Consider the following 24,514-nt stretch of genomic DNA (forward strand, 5'->3'; position numbering starts at 1 on the left):
ATCCTTTCGCCTACTCGATGCTGTACAAAAACCCTGCGTGATGAACCAAAGATTTCAAATTTTGATTCATCGGTCCATAAGACCTTCTTCCAGTTTTCAGTAGTCCACTGGCGGTGCTTCATGGTCCAGGCAAGCCTCTTTTTCTTGTTTTACCATCTTAGCAATGGCTTTCTTACTGCCACTCGACCTGTCAAACCTGCAGCTCGAAGTCTTCTCTTCACAGTTGAAACTGAGACTTCCTTACTTCGACCAGTGTTAAGCTGTGCTTGAAGCTGCTGTCCTGTGAGCCCCCTATCACGCAAGCTGTTGACTCTCAGAAACTTGTCTTCTGATTGTGTTGTGGCTTTGGGTCTGCCAGACCTCTTCCTGTCAGAGTGTCCTCCAGTTTCCAAGTGACTTTTGATGGTGTTGGAAAGTGTACTCACCGACACCTTGGCTTTGTTTACAATTTTTCTAAAGGAAAGATCGACACTTTTAAGGGTTACTAGACGACACGTGAACAGCGTTTTACTTGGGTTCCCGTTGTGACAGCGGTTGATGAAAAAAAAATCATTTCATGAAAAAAAAGAAAAAAGATAGCTCCAGCAAACAATACCGCTGAGGTTGTTTGCATTGATCAAATACTCTCGAAGAGTACTTGACTGAATCGGGAATTGATTTTTTAATGATTTTTTCGTTGCCAAATTTGAACGAAACTTGATACTGCACACCGCAGGAGAATGGTAAGTAAGGTGGGCTGAACATTTTTGCACTATTGTGTATCGTTTTTTGCTGTATTTCGGGAACATACATACCAGGTGAGAGTTTTAGTAATATACTAGATGACCCGTGAACCCGTTGTGACAGCGGTTGATAAAAAAAATCATTTCAAGGAAAAAAAAGATAGCTCCAGGGAACTATACCGCTGAGGTTGTTTGCATTGATCAAATACTCCCGAAGAGTACTTGACTGAATCGGGAATAGATTTTTTTCAATTTTTTTCGTTGCCCGATTTGAACGAAACTTGATACTGCAAACTGTCGGTGAATGGTGGGTAAGGTGGCCCAACACTTTTAGTGCTGTCGTGTACCGTTTTGGCTGTATTTTGGGAACATACATACAAGATGAGAGTTTTAGTAATATACAGATAGATAAGGGCCTGTCTGTCTTCCTTTGTTAATTGTCTTTTTCTCGCCATTATGATAGCAATATACTACTTCCTGCAGTGCAATATTGTCCAAATAATGCTTCAGAGGGTGTAGGAACACAGTCTGTTCCAACACTGCTTTTATACAGACAGAGGGTTTGTAACTAATCAACAAAATTTGGGGCACCTACAGGAATTGTTTGCATCAACTTTCAAGGCTTAATTTACTTCCATTGCTGCAGAACAGCTGCAGTTGCTAGCTCATTACTTGTTCCCTGAAAAGGGAGTTTTTAACAACTCTGAAATTTACATTATTTTTCAGTTTTTGGAAACCTAAACTTTTTTTAACCTCTGGCTGTTTACCGCTTATCTTTGTACCAATTCAGGTTATTCACTGGACTTGAACTGCTTAAATTTCAGTAAAAACTGAAAAATGGGGGTGTTCTAAAACTTTTGACCCGTCGTGTATTTTGGTTGGATGTGTCCACCCCCTAATGATAGTAATTGTAAATTAGCTCAGGTGTAAGCAATCACCTTCAAAATCACATACCAAGTTCATTGGCCCCCACCTGTATTAAATTGTAGTGATTCTGATTATTTCAGAATAAAATCAGCTGTTTCTGTGGTTTTCCTCTGCTGGGTAGTGCATTTCACAGCAAAGACTTAATCATGATCTTACAATCTGTGACTTTTCTCTTCTTCCTTCCCCCACCCCGAGTTGGACACACAGGTATGAAGCCTGTGATTGGAGGTGGGGCAGAGGGAATCAGGAAGTGGATGCAAAGGAGTAGAGGGCTGCTAGTTTGAGGAGGGATCATTGCTGATTGCCTTTTTCAGGTTGGAGTTTCCATTTGCAGTGTCTTTATCAGAAGGTTGTGTTTGGTCGAACTCTTATTGCAGTATCTCTAAGTTGCAGATTACTCTTGGGGTGTACTGTTGGTACTTGCATTGGGGCCTACTGTGAGGCCTGGATTGTGGCCTATTGGGGGCAGGTTTCATTGAATGTGCTTGCTCCAACTCTTGCTGCAGCTCCTCTAGTTTGGATCCCTGATCTTGCCTTGAGTTACACACACACACACACACACACACACACACACACACACACACACACACACACACACACACACACACACACACACACACACACACATACACACATACACACATACACACATACACACATACACACATACACACATACACACATACACACATACACACATACACACATACACACATACACACATACACACATACACACATACACACATACACACATACACACACCTCCCTGTGATATACCTTCCGTGCAGGATATTGAATTAAATTGTACCAGTTAAATATAAATCTTGAATAATTATCGCCCTCTATCGTCAAAGTGGCATATCTTATGTTGGAGTTGCAACTTGTCATTTTAGAATCAACCAATCGCTGCTCAGGAGGGTTTATTGGATATTATCCTGTAGGCGGGGCTCTGGTGTCATGCATGTGGATTGACTTGGAGGTGGGTGAAGAAGAAGGCAATGGAGAGACAGGTACATTACTGAAAAGAACATTCAATTTCTTAGCCATGTAACAAGACATCAATGTGTAGTGGAAAAGGTAACCACATGAAAAGACACATCTGATTATGTGATTAAAAAAAATAATTGTTGGACTATGAAACGTTTTTGAGGAGCTTGCCCTTAAATCGCATTTGGGACAAAGACAATACCAGGCATACAGTATTGTATTTAAACATGAGTTATAAGTATATTACTGGATTAAGGGAAAATTAACTCAATGTATGATATATTGACTTTGGATCTCAGAATCATGCGATGTGAGTTCAGATGGGAATTTGAAACAGGCTAACACTAAACTATTGAGAAACAAAGACCATAGGGGTCATCCCAAAGGTTCTGTCACCCCATGAGTAATTTAAATAAACTAGTGCATGCCCGTGCGTGGCCGTAGATGCAAACAAAAAAAAAAACTTTCAATTTTTATTATGTTATTCATGCCTGTTGTTTGTGTCCTTTATGACGTCCTTAAAAACAAAGTTTCCTGTTTGGAATGATTTTCAATTTTGTTTGACTGCCAGACAAGCAGACAGAGTATTAAATTATCTCACTCCTCTGTACATGCACTATTAGGACAAATTCAGAACCAAAGTTGTGCTAAACTACAGGTTCGTTTTCAGATTCATGTTCTGATTTGTGTTCAAAATGCAACATATTATTGAAATGATGTTGTTCCTCGATCATAAGCTGATGTTTGTATGGACAGACAGATGGACAGACAGAAAGAAGTGAACCAATTACAAATCCCGCTTTTCGCTTTGCGTGGGTGTAATGATGATGTCTTATAAAAAGACTTGTGAAGAAGACATGTGCCAGTGATTGCTCACCTGCTCTTTGCAAAGGACACTAGGGGGGAGGGGACGCAAATTCTCCATGTAAATGTGTATCGTGTAGCGCCACCTCTCGGTGGGGGAGGGTATTACAAGTCTCCACCATTTACAGCGCAGTGTTCCTGTCCCCATGTTTTCCAGTTTAGCGAGGTGTTTTGAATTATAAGCAGTCGGTATTTTTAGATCCTCGTGGAGGATCTCAAAGTCTTACTCACGTTGTTGTTCTTGTGGACTTTTTTGTTTCACAGCCGACAGTTTTCATCGAGACTTCCTGAAACTTGGTATATATATATGTAAAAATACCCTGCGCAGACAGTAACCATCTCCGATTTTGAAAATTCCTCCTAGAAAAAAAGTTATGACGTCAAAATATCTCCGCTAATGGAAATCGCTTAAAAAATTATCTCCGAAACTAGGCAAGGGTTTTGAATTCTGTTTGCGGGAATCGAACAGGGCATTAGCAGAGATGAATTACTGTACATATGATACATCACTACGACGTCATGCCAATTTTTATGACGTCATTCCTATTTTTTGACATTTTTTGTTTCACAACCCAGAGTTTTCATCGGATCTTCGTGAAACTTGCCATGTATATGCAGAAAGCCCACGCTCAGACAGTAACCATCTCCGATTTTGGAAATTCTTCCAAGAAAAAAAGTTGATGTCATAATATCGCCGCTAATGGGAATCGCCTATTCCATTATCTCCGAAACTAGGCAAGCTGTGAATTTTGTTTGCAGGAATCAAGCCGGGCATTAGCACAGATAATTTATCGCAAACCTGATACATCACAATGACGTCATATTCGTTTTTATGACGTCATCATTAAGAGGACGAGGATCTTAGCTCATTTGAGCTTGTTTTTGCTTCATGCACATAACCCGGGTTGTTTTTTTTGTTGCCGAAACACCGCCCAAATAAAGGTATGCATCAGAAGAATGTGTTGCATACTTGGAACAAGATCGCCCTTTGTGCTGGTATTCTGCTCGCAAAATTTATAATGAAGAAACTGCTTAATTTATCCATCATGTACCCAGGTCATCAACATAATTTATTCAGCATTTGTAAAGGCAGAAGTTTTCACCAACTACTAGTAAACTTTAACAAGAATAATTGAGAGGTTTCACCTCAACTGAACCATAGCAGGTTAAACACAGTTTGTTTTTTTTCCTCTCCTGTGATGCCATTTTGCAAGGTGTACACCAGAGTATGTCTTCGTTCAAGGTCAGCTTATGCCCGACAAACATCCCCAGCGATTATGTTTGCAGAAAAACCGATCAATTATTAATTATGTCTACTGCCACAAATTATGGTTATGAGACGACGTGTATGTGTTGCACCTTGATAAATCACTCGATGAGTCAATTGCAGTCACTTTACAAGTCTTAACAACACGGGTTTGTTTACAAAAGCTGTAAATCTGTTGAGATTTCCCAAGCCCCCAGCCAGCAAGGCATGTTGCCTCGCCTCACCGACTACAGGCCTGTGGGTGTGCCATGGAATCTATGGCACCCAAATGGAATTTATCACCCACCATTTCCGATAAATGGAAACATGAGCATGGCAGTCAAAGGAGAGAAATTCTGACACCCACTTTCCAAGGCCTCGGTATCAATCTTCTGAAATAAAAATAGCAATCAGAATCCTTAGATTGCAAGAATTATTGCAGGAATTGCCTGCTAGGGTGAAAAAAAAGCTTGTTTAAACTCCTTATCAGAACTTTGACTTGCACTGAAAACCTCATTTTGAGAAGTGGTCATTTAATACCTTTGAACACTATGCAACAAGAAACTACGTCGGGGGAGAAACGAGGCTTAATTTGGCAAAAACCAAAGCCTTGGCAAAAGTGACAAAAAAGTTGTCCACATGGCAAAAGCAGTTACTTGGCGATTTGTGAAACAGGAACTGGTGATACTATCAGCAATGGCCAGGAAGTGGTTCACAAACTCCTCATTTCTTGACTTCTCAAGGCCAGCTCCAGCTCCATGCCAAGGTGGTATGACTGATTATTCTCATTCCATTTATGTCAGGATGATGCACAATGACCCATCGCCGGTATTGCCCGCAAGGGAGAAGCAGATATGCCAGCACCAATGAAGCCTGCATGTGTTGGTAGAAATTTCTGCATGACGGTGAGAGTGTATGACCTGTGACACGTGGCACAACGCCACTTCATCTCATATAATCCCAACAATCGAATGTAGAACTCACTTATATTTAGTTGCTGTGCTGCTTTTCTTCTGTGTTCACATCTCATCTCATCAGCTGCCTTAATCCATTGGAGTGTTAGGGTTACGGTTAGGGTTAGGGTTAGGGTTACGGTTAGGGTTAGGGATAGGGTTAGTCTTTGCCACTGTAGTTATGTCAGATTTATCAATTTCCTGCATTAATTTGAGCTTATGGTATTATATGTATCTTAAATTAATACTCCATTGATACTGCAAAATATCAAGATAAGTGAAAATAAAAGAGGCATTGCCGAATCCTTTTGTCTTGCACTTGTCAGTATACAAACATAACGATGCTGGATATTGAGGATCAAAGCCACGTGGATGCTTATTGGCTCACACGACTGACGCTGATTGGTTAACGTCAAAGCTCGTCATAGCTGCAAGTCACTGAGGGAACCTTAACCCTCCCATGATTCTGCAGCTGTCTCAAAACTGAAACATTTTCTCAAACTCTTTGTGATTGCAAAGAATGAGACTTTGTGCGCCTATGAATGTGATTTTCAAGTCTGCTTGTAGGATTTTAAATATATATATATATATATATATATATATATATATATATATATATATATATATATATATATATATATATATATATACAGTGTATTGCTTGACAAAAAGTGTCTTAAAGTAGAGAACATGCTCAATGTTTAAGTGATAAATGTAAAATCTCCTGATATCATCCCTGACAACTTGGATATACCAGATGTGTGTGTATATATATATATATGATAGTATATTGCATTGTACTCATTAACAATGGATAACAAGTCTTATGTGGCTATATGAGTTCATGTTGGGCCTCCCCTGTATTAAGCCCAGGCTGCTGCCTCACTCTAACATTTTCTACCAGTCTTTCAGAGGTTCCAGAAGAGCCTGGTGTTGGTTTAATGGTTAAGGTGGCAGGCTTGGGATCCTAGTAATGGTTGGGGTGGCAGGCTTGGGATCCTCGGTTCCTGAGTTCATTTTCCGCTTGGCTGTTAACTCAGCCTGTCATTCTTCTGAGGTCGACAAAATGAGTACAAGTTACAAAATGAGTACAACCTGGTGTGTGCCCTGGTTTAGAAAAGGTACACCCTATCCCTACGTGGACACCATATCCATCGGTACACTGTATTGCTGCATGTCAATAGAGGTGACTACTAAAGGATTGCCATCAGGAAGGGCATCTGGCCATGAGAAAAAAAAAAAAAAAAGAAACATTGCCTTAAAAAGAGAAGCATGATAGAACATTGTAATGGGACCTGCAAGGCTAACTCCTGCTCTAGCAGGGAAAAATGGCCTTAAAATGTTTGTGTGTCTTTCATAGATTCCAGGTAAGATTCTCCACCACTCCTCCCATTAATGCATTTCTTCACGTTTCAGATTTATATGGCAGGTTTGCTTGTACATAGTAAATGATGGATCCTACACGCTCTGAAAATACCAAACAAAGGTGCACAGAAGGCTGCACGCTTGCAGAAATTAAAAAAAAAGAAAGTATGTTATCACTTCCAGGGTTTGTTGAAATAACACCAGGTGGGTTGACTCAGCCTGTCATCCTTCCGAGGTCGGCAAAATGAGTCCCCGCTTACTGTTAACGGGAACAGCATCAGCTGTACTTCCAGAAAATGATGCAACCAGCAACCACATGCCGCATATGAAACAACATCATCACTTCCAGATGGGATCACCAGGACATCTATTCTATTCGTAAAGCTGAAAATGGGATATTAAACGTTTCCGATCTGAAGACAAGTCATGTAAGCGTTGGTAGTTTTTAACAGTTGAGTGCACTTCAGTGGCCTTTGGCACCCTGCACCATCAGTTGTGACTTTCGGGCAATTTGACGCATAGTGGAATTCTATTGCCCTTTTGGACAAGCCACCATCTTCAAACTGTTTCCAGCCACTGTTGTTGTAAATGGCTAAGCCTTAGCAAAAAAAAATTCCAGATCTGTGAATCGGTGCATTCCAAACCTCACACCAATCTTGAACAATGTGTACTTTGACTCGTCACTCCACGAAACCCGTTTCCATACGAACTCATTCTTCGTCGGCACGATGCTCTGAAACTGAGCACTGAGCTTGGAGAGAGAGAGACAGACAGACAGACAGACAGACAGACAGACAGACAGACAGACAGACAGACAGACAGACAGACAGACAGACAGACAGACAGACAGACAGACAGACAGTGGAGTTGGGGGTTGGGTAGCATTATGGTGCATGCTATGTTTTCTTTAAGTTTACATTTTGTTTTATCCATTTAGGGGACAGTACCATTGTTGGTGACGCAGTCATGGAAAGATTTACTGTCTTTGAGCATGTCTTCTCGTCTGTATAACTAGTGTCTTTGGTTGTCATTGTGTTTTGCCTGCCTCACTGGTTTATCAGATTAATTTGTGCATTAACTAGCCAGGACATTTGCAAAACAGTTTTATCATGATGATGCGTACATAAAAATACAAGTATGCGCCCTATTATTATTTCAGAAACACTCTACATATGTTATGTTAACCTTTGCACAACTTTAATGAGTGCTTATCAGTCAGTCTATGATAAGATGTTGAAGTCGTAGAAATGGTTAGTGTTTGCACTGATGTTTGAATCCTCTGAAGTGGAGGTTCAGGGTCAAAAATGCTCATCGCTGAACTTCCACTTCATTGTACAGTGGGGCCTAACATCTGGTGAGTTTATCTCCGATCACCTGTTGAGACTACGTGTTAATGTTCATTTAGATTTGGTTTTACTATGTATTGTTGTGGGCTGGAGCTGAAACATTGTGATCCAATCACATTTATTGATCCATTTGCTTGTTTTTTTTTTTGATGTGTACACATCAAGGAGTCTGAGCCAGGCCAGTATAGTTCAATTAACTCGATGTAGAGCCGTCAGGATGACCTAGACTCAAGAGGTACATACACTCGCCTCTAAGCATCTAACCTGGATTTGAACCCTGGCCCGGCTTTAAACTGTCATCTCGGTATTTCACACGAAGGGTGTTCCATTAATGTATGTGCCGTCCCTCGGATGGATGTTAAACTGGGTGTCTGTCTGCCACCATTAGTCAGTGGATGTTAAAGATCCCACGGTATCCTTCACGATGAGTTGGCGAGCTATCTCCATCACCATGAATAAATTACAAATCCCTGCCCTGACCTGTAGAGGGCATTGCCGCACCCTCAGTCAATGATGCTACCCTGCAGCCTTGTGCTGTATACGAAATAAGAACTCGACATACATTTAACACCACAGACTCGATGTAAAAGGTCCAGCCTGGAATAATCTTGAATAATCATTATACTTACTTCCAGATCAGCTTGTTTTAGGTTTATGCAGGTGTTCTTTTCACCCAGAAGTGGACAGGTTGTAATAACTATTCGTTTCTCACAATATAACGTCTGAATAATCGCTCTGCTCTGTGGTTGATGTCTGATCACACACACACACACACACACACACACACACACACACACACACACACACACACACACACACACACACACACACACACACACACACACACACACAGTAAGATTAATCAGATGTCTGTCTGTCTGTTTGCTCGTGTTTTTGCAAGGAATGCTGGACCAGCAATCACCAAATTTGGCACACAGACCAAGTCCGACCAAGGGATTGTCCTAAGGCTATTCTCTTCCACAACCTCAGCCTTTAAAGACCCCTAAGATCCCCCCATAAATACTTTTTACATGCTTCAGAGATTAGATTCCATGCTTGAGAGAATAATTTTTACATGTTTGGGAGATAAGATCCCGAAGGCACTTAAGACCCTCAAGACCATTGAATTTCTTAAACACCATTAAGACCCTGGAAAACCCAAATACCCCAAAGACTGTAAAGATCCCCAAAACATTTTATATAGTATGTGTATGTGTGTGTGTGTGTGTGTGTATATATTGTTACGAATTTGGAATTCAATTGCACACAACATACAGGTTCCCTTAGTCAGCTATGTCGATAAGTGCATGTTCCCTAGATAGCTCACCTTCCATTGTTTAAATGTTTTGAAATCGATTAGATGCGCTGCGGATCGATTTTAATAGTTAGCGAACGAACAATGGAGACGTCCCTCCCCCCTCTTCTGCGAAGAGGAAGAAGAACCCTGCCATCCCGTGACGTCAACAACTCCCTCCCACCCGTGGTTGAGCGGGGGTGGATCACGAGGGCTGAGTCACGCCGGGTGCGGGGGAGGGGGTGCAAAGGATAGAGGACATCTTTTCTTTGTTCAAAAAGAGTTCATGGGAGTCCCGTGGTAGGGCTGAGTTCGTGGGCTGAGTTTGTGGGAGTCCCGTGGCAGAGTTTGTGAAGAGTCCCGTTCTGAGTCCCGTGGCAGAGTTCGTGAAGAGTCCCATGTGCAGAGTTCGTGTGCTGAGTTTCATGGGAGGAGTAAGCTTTTTGCTTTGGAGAGAGCAGTCCTTCAGCAGGTTATCGGGTCCTGCTTGGCTTGAGGCCTTCAGAAGCTTTTTGCTTCGGCTGGCTCAGTGAGCTTCGGCTGCTGCTTTGTTTTGGAAGGAACTTGAGCTGGTTGTTCGGCTCGAGCTGCGAGTGGAGGCTTCTTCCTCTTCTTCCTCTTCTTCTTGGTTCGTGGAGCTTTTTGATCTCCATTTTGTTTCCCAGCTTGGTGCGACGCATCGGCCTCTTCTTGGAGTTGGATCCTCGGGGAAGCGACGCATTGACAGGAAGGATCGGTGCCTCGTCTCACCGACACGTGTTGAGAAGCGCGGGAGGATCCGCGGGAGCTCGGGAAGGATCGTGGCGATTGGATCCAGCTCGCTCTCGCTGGAGCCCGGGTCTGGACAAGTTGAAGACCACACGAGGTGGAAAGGTTCGAGTCAAGCTCTGAGTTTCAGCTCACCTGTCCTCTGAGCTGGAGCTCGTGATTAAAGGCCTCAGCCACCGTTTCGTGTGTGTGTGTGTGTGTGTGTGTGTGTGTGTGTGTGTGTGTGCGTGCGTGCGTGCGTGCGTGCGCGTGCGTGCGCGCACGCGCACGTGTGTCCGTGGGCCCGTCTAATAAGTAGGAACTGCTGTGAAGTGTAAATGAATGTACATAATAAGTAGACGGTTGTAGTTCTTTTGTTGGGCTTTTGTTGCTTGTATAATTGTATATGTGTTTTGCCTTATTTAATTGCATACGTGTTTCATTATAATAAATGTCCTTGTGTGAATGTAAACCTGCTCGTTGCGTTCTTGTACAACCGTTGTACAAGAACAACAGTTGCGAATGTACAACCGTTGCGGCCGGTTGGTGGCCGACCCCCAGCCCATAACAATATACATGTGTGTGTATATATATATGTATATATATATATATATATATATATATATATATATATATATATATATATATATGTATATATATGTGTGTGTGTGTGTGTGTGTGTATATATATATATATATATATATATATATATATATATATATATATATATATATATATATATATATATTTACTTGCATATATATGGGGGAAAAAAAACAGGACATTGTAAAATTGTCAATGCTCCTGTCTTTCTTATTATAATCAAATGAGGTCCGAATGCACTCATTTCGTACAACATCAAGAAGAAACCAGAGAAGGGGCTTTGTTGATTTATCTCATGGTTTCACCAATGCTCTGCCACTGTAGTTAGTGTGTATCCAGAGCACGCCTTCAGAGAAAGGCGAAGCTGTCTGCAATGTGCTGTTCCAACACGTCTGAGCAATTGGCACAGTCCATCCAGCAAGGAAGCATTTTTTAAATCGCAGCAGTAGGTTTTAGCAGCATAGTTCTCTGCAGCTTCGGCAGCTCCACGCATAGGCCTACCACTTTTCTATAGTACAAGCTATACCCCCATGTAACATAAGTGGCCTAGTGTCTTTGAAAACGTTTATTTATATATTTCACTGAAACGCAATTAACAATCTCATTATTCTCAAATACAACTTGATGAGTCGAATGATCAAACTCTTGAGAGAGCCTTTGACAGTTACTCAGAGTTCTTTTAGATGGTTCAGCGGTGTATAGGGGTGGTGTGGTGGGTGCTATAACGAGTGGTGCACAAAAAAACAATACACATATTTGTATCAGATAGAATAAGAGGGATGCACTGTGTGAGAAAAGTATCTGAGTTCAATATATCTATTACACAGGCCTCTATGACGTGTCTTTGTAGACACGTGGAAACATATCTAAGGTGTATATGCGTATACATATATGATAATAATATAGTTCTTCCTCCTTTTCCATTACCAAATTGAGCAGAGCAGTCTATCGAGTGGAGTTAGGACCGGTGGCCAATCGAGATGAAGCTCTCTGATGACCCCAAACTCAGGTTGCCCTGCACTTCAGGCTGACACATGTCCCACGCAGACAGGATATGATCACATAATCGGGTTAAGATGGTCAAACGTCCATTGAACTAACTTCCCCAAGCATTCCACAATGTGACTCAATCTCATTTGTGCAGTGCTCGTGCTTACATCACCATTAGCAAAGTCACACAAATGATGGCTCTTCCCAGACTCAACCAGATAACAGAGAGAAGAAAAATACAGACAGGGCACTGAGTCAATCAAGTGAACCAAAGACAATAATATTTGTACCATCTGACAACATGGCAAACTATTGTAAAAACCCCCAAAAAGCGTTTTGGAATTGAAAGTGAAGGAAAGCACAATGTGTACACTTCCTAACCCTAACAATCCCCTTTAACTCACAATAACATGCATGTGGGATTCTCAATGTATACATCGCTTGACAAAACCTTTTATTTTATTTTATTTTATTTGTTTTTATTTTTTTATCATTAAATCGTTTAATAAGATAAAATAAAATTCCCACCCCACGAAGCTGAAGGTTTCTACTGTTTTCACAAATATATGCTTTTCCTTTTTGCTAAAGCTTTAAGATTTGTTGCATTGGCCCACTGTGGCAGTTGGAATCCTGGAGACAAAGTTCTAATGTGTACTTTGTTTTGGGGTGAAGGTCGCACGATTGCCATATTTGAGTACCGAATAGATACAGATAATAAGGAAAGCAAAAGACTTCACATCCCTCGGAATATCTACCTTCTGCACAGCGAACACACGACAGTACGGCCTTGTCTGTGTCCTTGCCCCAAACACTAGAAGGGATGTTTCGGTGAAACTCTGACGTGTTCTCCCATCACATGTTATGACAAGCATACAGGCACAAACAAGCGTGGGAAAAGTGATCGCAGCATTTGGAGTGACGCAGGACTTTACCCTGGAGAGGTATAAAGATCGGGTGTTTTTGAAATAAAGATGGTCTCACGATACACCTTGAAACACAGGTGGAGGGAATTTTTTTTTTTTAAATGCCTTGAGCCGAAGCACACAGAGGAAGGCTTTCTGAAGTGTGAGTCGGATTTTTGCACCTGCTGTGGCTTTCAGCTTCACACTGTCGGTGCTCTTTGCACCACTTGTCCAACAGTTGTACCCAAAACTCCGATCACCCCAATATGCCAGACGATTCGACTTGTTTCCTTGGTGGAAGATTGCTCTCATCTTGTACCAACCTTGTGGTCAAGCTTATGCTTCACAAATGTTTTATGATATTATTATCCCCATGCTTTTTGAAAAAAAAATGAAATAAATAACGGGGGGACATTGGAATTGGCTCCATCTGTCTGTCTGTCCGTCCGTCCGTCGCGCTATCTCCTCCTAAACGATTGTGCAGAAATTCATCAAACTTGGTCGTTATGATCACCACGTGGCACGAAGGTGCAAAAGCAGTATAATTTTGGCTGCACTCCCTGGACCGGGGTCAAAAGGTCAATTACTTTGTATATTAAATTAATATTGGGGGGGGGAGGATGAAATATCTAACGATTGTTTTATTTGATCGCAAGTTCATGCCCCAGAGGATGGGGTTTTGAGGTCACAGGGGTCAAAATGGGGAAAAAATTATTTTGACAAAAAAAGAAAAATAAAAAAAGACTAAATTTGATATTGGCTCATTTCTGGTGGAACAACAATAACCAAGCAGCGACATGTATTCCAGGTATCAAGTTCATTTTGACAAACTGATGAATCCCATGGTGATGATTGACTCAAACCAGGCAGGAATGAAACGAAACAGGCGAGAAACCAACCACAAGAAAAGCTGGTTCTACAAAAGATTGACTTGGTATATTTATTATGTCCATCAATTTAACTTAACTGCACATGCTCTGGACAATTCGAACAATATGTACAAGGAATTAAACGCATCCTTAATCCTATGCTTGTACACATAACACGTCCCTACCTGCACAGACACGAGAATTTTAAAAAATGAGAGAGAGAGAATGATTTAAGTCTTTGCATTTTTACCCGAGGTATAAAGTTTGAGTCCATTCTAGGAAAGGTGAGAGAAGATGTGAGGGAGAACAAGTTCAATCTCATAGTTCCTAGGGCCCTGTACTGGAGCAACATTTCAGGTGAATCTCGATACACCTCCACAGCTAATCTCTCCAACAGCTGAATAGCTGAACACTATCGTGAACCATCAAGTCATGTGGAAGCAAAGGTCTGACATTAGCAGCTCTTGAACCATCAATAGATGGGGAAATGTTCCCACACACTTTTTGGACATATAACTGACCGTCCTGAGATACCGAACTCATCAATGGCTATAGGATGTTCCTCTTTTATAGGATAATCAGCCAATCAGAAATATGATCATGACCAGAACCTTCCAGATTTCATCTCGACTCACCCCAACCCCCATTGCCCCTAACCCCATACACCTGTCCTGTGACTCCACCATCTTTGACATCTCTGGAAGAGTACGAGTGCTGTCAACACATCTGCATTCTCGAAGGAGTCCAATTTTGACCTTGCGGGTGCCCATTCCACCCCCTCTGCCCCAGTTTATCTCATTCTCTCATGAGACATCTACTGATGCTTTCAGAGAAAACGAGTTTTCAGCCCCTGTGTTAAAGTTGCATATCCAAAATCGGCCCATATAAATGGAGGGGTGCTGTGTGCCTCCCTTGATTCAGGGAAACCTGGTGTTGGCTGAAGATCTTAGGGTTGTGAATTCAAGCCCTTGTTGTGTTGTTGAATGAACACCAGTTGGGTTGACTCAACCTGACATCTTTTGGATGTCAGCAAAATGAGTACCAACCCACAGCCATGCCATCAGAAAATGATGCAACCAAGCAGCCACAGGCTGCATATAAATAAATATATAGTTCCAGGTAATCTTTTTAATTTAGAATCTCACAAAGAACTGTCCAGGCCACCATCAACACCAAACATTTACTTATATTTTGTAAGATAGTAGAGTAAAGGCAGCAATATTACAATCTCAAGATAGTAAACGCATGATAAAAATTCTATAGAGTAAAAATATATATATGGAATCAACAGGCTGTTTGTCGTTGTGGGAATGGTGAAGGATAGTAAGAACCATTGAATGCCACAAAACAGAGAGCTGAGAAGGAAAGTGCAATGACATAGTGTCAAAACCTTAATATGTGTCCAGTGATATGAGTATGACATCTTGTTTTAGGTACTTGATGAAACATTGTTGATAGGGGAGGAGTGGCATATCAAAGTGGGGTGATCTTAATGGTCACTGATCAAATCATTGAAGAAGGAAAATGACTTCATATTGGCAGCAGTTATTGATTCCAATACTAGTCAGGGCAGATAGCCTGGTGTTGGCTTAGCAGTTAGGGTGGCTGGCTGGGGATCTTAGGGTCCTGACTTTGAATCCCATTGGCTGCTGAATTAACACCAGGTGAGATTGACTCTGCTTGTCATTCCAAGGTCAGTGAAATGAGTACTAGTGTGCTGGTAGAGGGGCACTGCATCAGTGCCAGAGCTGTGCCCAAACAAAATGATAGCTTAGCTGCTATATACAAGAAGAAGAAGGGCAGGATTTGAGAAAAAAATATGTGAATGCCATGGATATTTCGTGGTAAAAGTTGTCAAACAACATTTGAAACATAAGTTTGGGGTGTTGAATTCACAAAAATTTTCTGCCATGTTAAATTTTGTGGTTTTGATATCCAAATTATTCCTTTCCAGGCCGGGAGTGGGAGCAAAATAACCCCCGAGTGAACTTTCCACCATGATTGAAAAACTGAACAAATAACAACAATCTTAACATTTCTGATAAATATATTTTTTTATTACAATTGGGCCATTTTGAGCGTACTCACAACATTCTCCGAGCAATCATAGGAAAATCCAAAAAGGCAGCCGTGAGATTTCCTCATATAAATTTGTGCTATTGGTGTTTTCTGTTTTGTATCTGATATTAGCCCTTTTATTGCCTCAAAGTACATGCAATTATATATTTCACCGAATATATTAATTTACAAATGAAGTGACGAGATTTTACGAAAACAAATACAGAAAAAAATTTGGGAAAGACATTATGATAATGACACCAACATATGCTTTGAAAGTGTCTTCGGAGACTGTGACATTATCAATGCGATCAATAAGTTTGGTTATATTTTTGAGTAGAGTTTGGCCAGAACAGGGTTCCAAAGAGTTTTCTGTTGTTGCCAAAGGGTAATGCAAATCGTCCCACCTTTTGTATACTGTATATACAAAATTGCCCAGCCAGATAGGGTTAAAAGGAAGCAAGAATATGGATGTATGACATAACATGGATTTCCTTTTGAAATCTATTGGTATATTGAGAGAAAAATTACATATGTTGCTAATCATTGATTTTATAACGGACAAGACGACCCGTGAACCCGTTGGGTTCCCGTTGTGACAGCGGTTGATGAAAAAAGATAGCTCCAGTAAACTATACCGCCAAGGTTGTTTGCATTGATCAAATTCTCCCAAAGAGTGCTTGACTGAATTGGGAATTGATTTTTTTAATAATTTTTTTCGTTGCCCAATTTGAACGAAACTTGATACTGCACACCACAGGCTAATGGTGAGTAAGGTGGCTCTAAAATTTTTGCACTATTGTGTACCGTTTTGGCTGTATTTTGGGAAAATACATGCACATATATATATATATATATATATATATATATATATATATATATATATATATATATATATATATATATATATATATAGAGAGAGAGAGAGAGAGAGAGAGAGAGAGAGAGAGAGAGAGACAGACATGTATACATGTATACATATATACATATATACATACAAGATGAGAGTTTGAGGAAAGTATTTGACCTCTTGTGGAGCCAAATTGTTAATAATATCTGCTTTCAAAGTGTCCACATATAATCTACATTGCATTAGTTATATCAAACAAAGTGTGTCGGCTAAATAACTCGATTGCCAATGCAACACTGAATATGAGAGCTTGCACAAGTTAACTAATAAACGTCATAAATAAAGGGGTGTGTGTCTCGTGCATGGGCAGCCATTATCACCATGCTGAATCAAATTGTTGCGGGAATGGCTTCTATGAGTTAATATTGCACAGTATAACAATAGTTATTTCCATAGTGTATGTTTAGCAGAAGCATGAGGTAAAATGACTATATTCAGAAATGCGTCGTTATTTGTACATAATGCAGCCGTCTTCCTTCCCTGCATGATCGTGTCCAAAACTGCTTCCCACTGAAACTTTTTAAAATGTTATATTCATCTCTAATCTGTTCTGGTTTTTTGGGGAGGACAAACCAGGCTGTAGGCACAACTTTTGGTGCAAAGGTGCATTTTGGTGCAAAAGGGTGTGCCCCAGCCATGTTCACAGAACTCGTGTGAAGTTTAAGGGCCTTGATTGACTGCCGAATCACCAATCAGTGTGGGGCAGAAGAGGTGGAGCTACGTCATAGGGCGGGGCTTTGGGGGAGCCTATAATGGTAACACTCAGGTCCCCAAAGACAGACAGTTCTAGCAGGCGTGCTGGAGGAGTCTCGCATGTAGGAGAGTCCGGGGAATTCACGCAAGTCATGTGGAATGACGAGCTTGTGGTTCATGGCTTCTGGCCTCTGTTTCATGATGGTTTGCTTGTGGTTCAGCCCTGGGCTATTCCCGATGTTTCTGGAGAGCTGCGGAGCCTGACCTGCTGCGTGGGGATGCCGCCAGTTCCCATTTATTTAGCCACGCAACAGTCACACAGCCCACATCTGTTTCACAGCTCACAATCCTTGTCTTGTCATGTCTCCCTGATCCTTCTTCTGTGGTGTGTCTTTGGTCTGTTTATCTTGATAAGGATCTACCATGTATATATATATATATATATATATATATATATATATATATATATATATATATATATATATATATATATATATATATATATATATATATATATATATGTTACCTGGGGTGCATATTTTGTTTGTAAATCGGAATGTGCAAATAAATGCTCCATGTCCCTTGTTTTCCCTCCCCATTTATTAAATAAATACATGAAGTCACTTGGTCTCTGAGTGATTTGAGTTGGCCTGGTTGGTTGAGGTTGAGGACATGTTATACATCAGGTTTTTTTACAACTAAAATGGCCACAAGTCAGTCATCTTGGAGCTGATCTGGAAAAAAAAAAGTGCTTATGTAAGCCACCATTCTTTATTAATGTGCCAAGTTTGAACCACATTGGTGAATGCATGGCCGAGAAATGCTTGAGGACGTGTTCCACATCGGGGTTTTTTTTACAACTAAAATGGCCGCCAGTCAGCCATCTTTGATCGCATCGTGAAACAAAATATATATATATATATATATATATATATATATATATATATATATATATATATATATATATATATATATTATACCATCATGTGTTGTCTTCGTGCCAAGTACAAATGAAATTGGTCCATACATGTCTGAGAGGTGGTTGCGGACGCACGCACGCACGCGCACACGTGCTTGCACGGACACGAAAATCGAGATCAAATCCATCAGCACCCCCATTTCGGACGAAGTCGAATGGGGGTTAATCAACGTGCTAATCACTTTTGCTGCGGCCCTCATACTACTATCAACAAATGTTTAATCGGTTTTGTTTCTGCATTCACACTGTCTATCTGTGCATTTCCAAATCCCTGTACAAGGCAGTCTTGCTTTCCTGCAGTTGTACCTCTTGCTGAGCCATCCTTGTAGTCTCACCCAAGTACTTTGAGTACACTTCAGGAATGGGAGGGAGGGACATTGACTTTGGTTCCAATTGCCAATCAAAATATATCCATACTATCTGTAAACTGTGGAAGAGCCGGAGTGGGGCAGTTGGCTGGCCTCCAAATCAAGGCTTGATATTGTGCATGATGAATGTGTAGCTGAACTGAATCAGTAGTTGGTGGCAGTGCATCTTGCAAATGGCACTTGTGGAAAAGAATGACTCGTGTCTGCATTGGGTAAGTTGTGCAGCTCGCAGAAGAACTTCTCTGCCAATTTTCGGATTTCTTTGATCAAATCTTATCTTATCCATACCCAACTGTCCTCATGATTGATATAGAATTTGAAACACTTTCCACATTTACACCTACCTTTGTAAGCAGGATATGAAAGTATACTGTATCTCCTCTAAGCTGCATGAACTGTGGAGAAACATTTATTGTCTTTCTGTAGTTTATATGGAGGGATGATGAGCATACTATCTTCATCTTCTATACATTTCATGGTTATGCGGTTGAATTTGACGGGAACACGAACACTGCCCATTGGCCTGTTGTAGCATGATTATGGAGAACAATAATCTCATAAAGTCCACCACCCGTGATGTTAACTTGTCCTTGAAGGTTTCGATTTGGCTGATAAAAGATGATGAGATTTCTACATTTGTTTCTTCCTTTCCCACACTTCCTTCAGCCCTAACATATCACCATGCTCAGCAGAATGCCTTAGTTCACCACAGCGTCAATCATTGCGATGTCAGCATTTTGGGATTCATCTTTGGCTGTCTTTCTTTCTTCTTCTTCTGATTAACCTGACACGGCAGGGAAGTTGGTACTTGCCTTCTGAAGTGATGAAGTCATTTGCATCTGCAACACATACCTTCAGGTTCGAATCAAATTTTGCATGTTTCAGTATTTGTTTGCTCATAGCAGTTCTCGGGCCAAATAAGACTTCTCTGTTGACTTATTTACATCCTGATATTTAATATCTCCAAGTTTTCTTGCTGCTGTTTATCTTGTGCAATTGTGGCCAATCCCTGTTATATGGCATCCAGTTGGTGATGACATCAGAAGAGAAGTACCATGTCTGTTTGCCTGACATAATGTAAAGGTTAAGTGATAATGTGGCTTGCTTCTCTTCAGTTTTTAATGCCTCTATGCTTGCTTCAGTTGATTCTGTTGGGCATAGCAATTTCTCCTTGGGTAAAACGGGAAAGGGAGACTTAAATGGAATATTGTGTCTGTTTTATCAATGGAGTGATTGTAAGACAAACAATGTTCTTGCTCCAACGAAGGGTTAACACCTGAAACGTCAGCTTCTCATGCCTTCCCATGGTGATTAGCATAATCTGAACCATCATGCTGTTGTTTTCATCCATTGTTCATTGCGATGAGCTTGTCAGCCAATGCAGATCGACACTAGCCTTCACCAGCAAGACAGGTTCTTCATCCTGTACCCGTGACTACTCGACCTTGACTGAAAAGGCACATCACAGAACAGGTTAATCCACCTTGATAAAGTGCCAGACTCGATGGCACTTAAACAACTCAATATGACCAATGGAATAGATAAGTTGATGACAACATTGTCGGAGCAGCGAAGTAAAGACAGGAGAGCAGCAAGATCAGATTTAAAGAATGTTAAGTTGACTTCATAGCAGGTAGGGTTGACTCAGCCTGTCATCCTTCCGAAGTCGGCAAATGAGTGCCAGTCTCCTGGTTACTGGGCATTGCATCAGCGGCGTAGCTGCGCGCCTAACCAATGATGCTACTTGCAGCCTTGTGCTGCACTCTAAGGAGGATGATGATGGTAATTAAAATTCCCACAGAGAGTAAAGAAAGTACTTGGGTGAATACTAGCTGGTCAATAAATGAATACACAGAATATGCTGGTTGTTGTAGAGAGGAAGGTGTCAGGACACCAAGCCTCCAAAGATATTTGAGAAGGTTTGGAAAAAAAAATTTGGATTGATTAAAGGCTTATGGAGGAATTTGTACATTAATCGCATCCAGGACAAATACAGTCGTCGACGTCAGCTTGAAACAGCAGGAGAAGTCAGGAATGTGAATCATGCTGCACTTAATTTCCTATTGCGCTAAACATACTCTTATCAACCTATAGTTGATAAAATCCAATAACAAGAAGCAACAAAAACCTTGAAGGACAGATATGCGATGTTAGATTTCAGACATCTGATGTTCGAGCATAAAACAATTAGAACTGAAGAATTGGGAGAGCATGGGGGAGGAGTGACAGTCGGGGGATAAGGTGGAGGAATGAGGGTGAGAGAGAGGTGGGAAGCAAGAACACCCGGCCTGCACTCAACTTGCCTTGTAACCATCACAATTCAGTGTCACCATTAATCTGGAATTTAGAGCATCTCAATTTTGTCAAGGAATTGAGAATTATACATGAAGCCAAAAGGAAAATCATAGCATGAAACCAATTATAGGCAATTACATTTTGGGTATTAAATCACTTCTATGCAGGTGCAAAGCACAAAGGGTATTCATAAATTATAGAGATTATTAACAATATTCCATAACCAACTAAATTTTATTACCTCCATCACCACCACCAAAGGTGGACAAAGGTTGTATTTTCACCCTGTCTGTCTGTGAGCGGGATATCTCAAAGAGTAATGGATGGATTCGGATTAAAAAAAATTCTTGGACAGGTTGGGTGTGTGACAAAGACGATTTGATTCGACTTTGGAGAAGATCTGGATACGATAATTATTTAATTTTAAAAGTGATTCTTCACCATTGAGAGATTGCGCTAAAAACTATACGTAGCATGATATCTCATAAAGTTGTGGATTAGTTTGACAAAACTTGGTGGATGAGTTAGATAGGTGACAAGAACAAGCGGATTCGATTTTGGTTCAGGTCCGGATGCAGATCCAGCCTATCAGTGCGATACAAAGCATGGAGTTTTCAGCCTGGCAGAGGTATGTGCTCAACTGAGTGCCATTTTAGTTTTCAATGCAATGCCACTTGACTTCGACACACTTGCTCCATTATTTTGGCCTCCCAACTGTCTCTGCCAGTAAAATAGAAATTTTCAGATCAATTATTCAGCCATATCTTGTTTGATTCGGTTACTTCCTCATCATTGGAAAATTGGTGGCTCAGCAAGTGGGACTTCACATGTCGAAGAAGATATTGGCCACAACAGGCCAGGTTTATGCTGTACCGAGGGTGATCCAAATGGTTGAAGCCACTCTACTCAAAACTTTAATGGACAGAGAATTTGATTGTTTCGATGAATAAAAAAAAACTTGGGTAGACATTCAAACTCTAGGATGTTAGGTTTGCAGCCACCATTTTTCAAAATATACATGTTTTGGGGTCAAGAACCTCAAATATAGCCCTATCTATTTGATTCGAGCAGTTATTTACCTATTTATAAAAAATATGGTGTTGGCTTAACAGTGGAAGTGGCTGCTTAAAGATCTTTGGTTCTTCAGTTTGAGTCCCTGTTCTTCTGTTAAATAACACTAGGTGAGTTGACTAAGCCGGCCATCCTTCTGAGGTTGGCAAAATGAGTACCGGCTTACTGAGAACATGGGGCACTGCATCAGCGGTACGGCCACGCTCCCGGAAATGATGGAACCAGCAGTCCCAGGCTGCATATGAAATAATAAAACTATGTTCAAAAAGGTGAAATAAAAATAAAATTTCTTCTACATTGTGACATCACACTAATATTTTAAGTTTTCACACTTGCGGAAAACAGAGCATGCCACTCCGAATATATTTGATTTACATCTTGTTTTTGATTTGCAAGTGTGGCACCCATACAGTCATTAACTCATCCGGTAGCGGTCCGAGGAATTTTGATGGTCGGTCGTAAAAGTACATCCACTTCATTCCATCTGTGGCCTTTTGGTCTTGGTTTGATGTGGTAATTATTTAAGAGAGTCATTGATTCCCTGATATAACAAGGAATGCTTGTTGTATGTGTCATCTGACTGAGCTTGACGTTGGTGGCAGTTCAACAAGAGATTTGTTATATTTTCAGGAATAAATGTGTCTCAACTCATTGAACTTGTCAACTTATACGTCCTGCCCTGGTAAGATACTTGTCCCCAAATTCTGCAAGGAAACTTTCAGGTTGTCCTCTGTGTTGCGTATTTGGCTCCAATTTTTCTTAAAACATCATCTCCAGTAACAATATGAGCCTCCATCAAAACTTTGCTGAGTGTAGCTCTCAGCTTTGTCAGCAGGTTGTGTAAAGAACAAAATGGATGTTTATGTTCCCAAAGCCAAATCAAATCCAAAGCCCTTTTACGCCGTTGACTTTGAAGGTGGATTCATACCTCACCATCAGAACTACCACACATGTATTCAAGGGATAGGATAACTACACGCTGGACACTATTCTCAACAGCCAAGCTCACGTGTGGCCCAATTGCCGATGATCAGATTCTTCAGTTGCGCTAGTGAGATCTCTAGCTCGGGTAACATCATCGTTTGAGTATAGCTTTGCAGGAATAAGGTCATCATTCAAAACCATTCCATTTGCAATGACTTTGAGTTTAGTTTGAACCAATTCTGAGTCGGCTAGTTTGTGGGCAAGTGATTGCAAGTTGGTTTTGTGAGATGATGATGCCCAGAACTTATCCATCTGAATACGGATGGGTACGTCATGATGAATGCATGCTAAATCGACACTTCCCATGTTGGAAGCTCTTCAAAGCATTTCTAATTCCTGAACAGATAATGCAATGTCGCGATCAAAACAAAAAAAAAACAAGTGTTTTGTATAGCAGAGACCACTTGTGAATTTCTGAGGACTTTTGTGATAACTTCGCGAAAGTTATTTTGAGATGACATCTGCACTATTGGGGGGACGAGATGTCGCCACCTGCCCACCATCGCACCACGAGGGTGCGGGTAAGACCCTTTGGTCTCGTGGGCCTTTTCGGTCATCCACGGCCCACGACCATAAAGGTCTATGGACCCCATCTACCCCCTTGCCTGTGAGAGAGGTCTTTGTTTTTGTATGCATGCTGTGGCGCCATGTCCTGCCAAGTAGAAACTGTGTAAGTGCTTGTAAATAATAATTATAGTTGATCGTATTGCTTTTGCATTCCATTTGTTGCTTGTATATTGCATGACTGCTTTGCTTGTGTTGTGTGTGTAATTGAAATAAATGTGCTTGTGTGAAACGTATCCCATTCATTGCGTCCTTTCCCCATTGGAAGTGCCATCTTGTATCGTGGAATGAGTAGTGGGTTTTGAACGCCCGGTAAACAGAATCACATCCGTCGAGGTCGGCGATAACACTGCTCGGTTATCCCTGAAGTACGGAACGAACCGCTTAAGCGGTTCGTGTCCTAAGCCAACCTATGGCGTGGTGCAACCCCTCGGTAGGTTACCCGCGCGGGTATTTAGGTATATCGACATTCGGCGATTCACCCTATTTCGCGCGGCTAGAATGCGGACTGGGTTGTGGTGAGGTTAAACCCCCACCCGTGACTGGCTCTTGGCGGTAGTTCCAGGAGGGTCATGACTGAATTGTCTGTCCGGTGGGCGACGCGGTTGCGATTGGAGTTACGCAGCCGCTCGCACGCCGGGCGGGCCAGAATTCGTAACAATATTAAGAACCATACCTCAGGTATTTAATCATACCAAAATACGCAATTTGGCATTTCTCTGTCTGCGTGTCTGTTGGTGATGCATTCGGTCGTGAATTAGCCAATTTCAACCAA

The 24,514-nt window shown here is 41.2% G+C and overlaps 1 long non-coding RNA gene across 2 annotated transcripts; it reads left to right on the plus strand.

The window, feature by feature from the left end:
* Nucleotides 1-577: 577 nt before the first annotated feature.
* LOC147035418 (uncharacterized) lies at nt 578-22,494 on the plus strand. Of its 2 annotated transcripts, XR_015062381.1 has the most exons (3): nt 578-2,661; nt 19,492-19,683; nt 22,302-22,494. It is a non-coding gene; the product is annotated as an uncharacterized LOC147035418 (long non-coding RNA). The 2 variants fall into 2 exon arrangements; XR_015062380.1 differs by having other exon boundaries at nt 19,492-22,494.
* The last annotated feature ends 2,020 nt before the right edge of the window (nt 22,495-24,514 follow it).

This window comes from Eptatretus burgeri, chromosome 1 (assembly GCF_056783735.1).
Source record: "Eptatretus burgeri isolate ZD-2024b chromosome 1, Ebu_testis_v1, whole genome shotgun sequence".
NCBI classification, from domain to species: domain Eukaryota; kingdom Metazoa; phylum Chordata; class Myxini; order Myxiniformes; family Myxinidae; genus Eptatretus; species Eptatretus burgeri.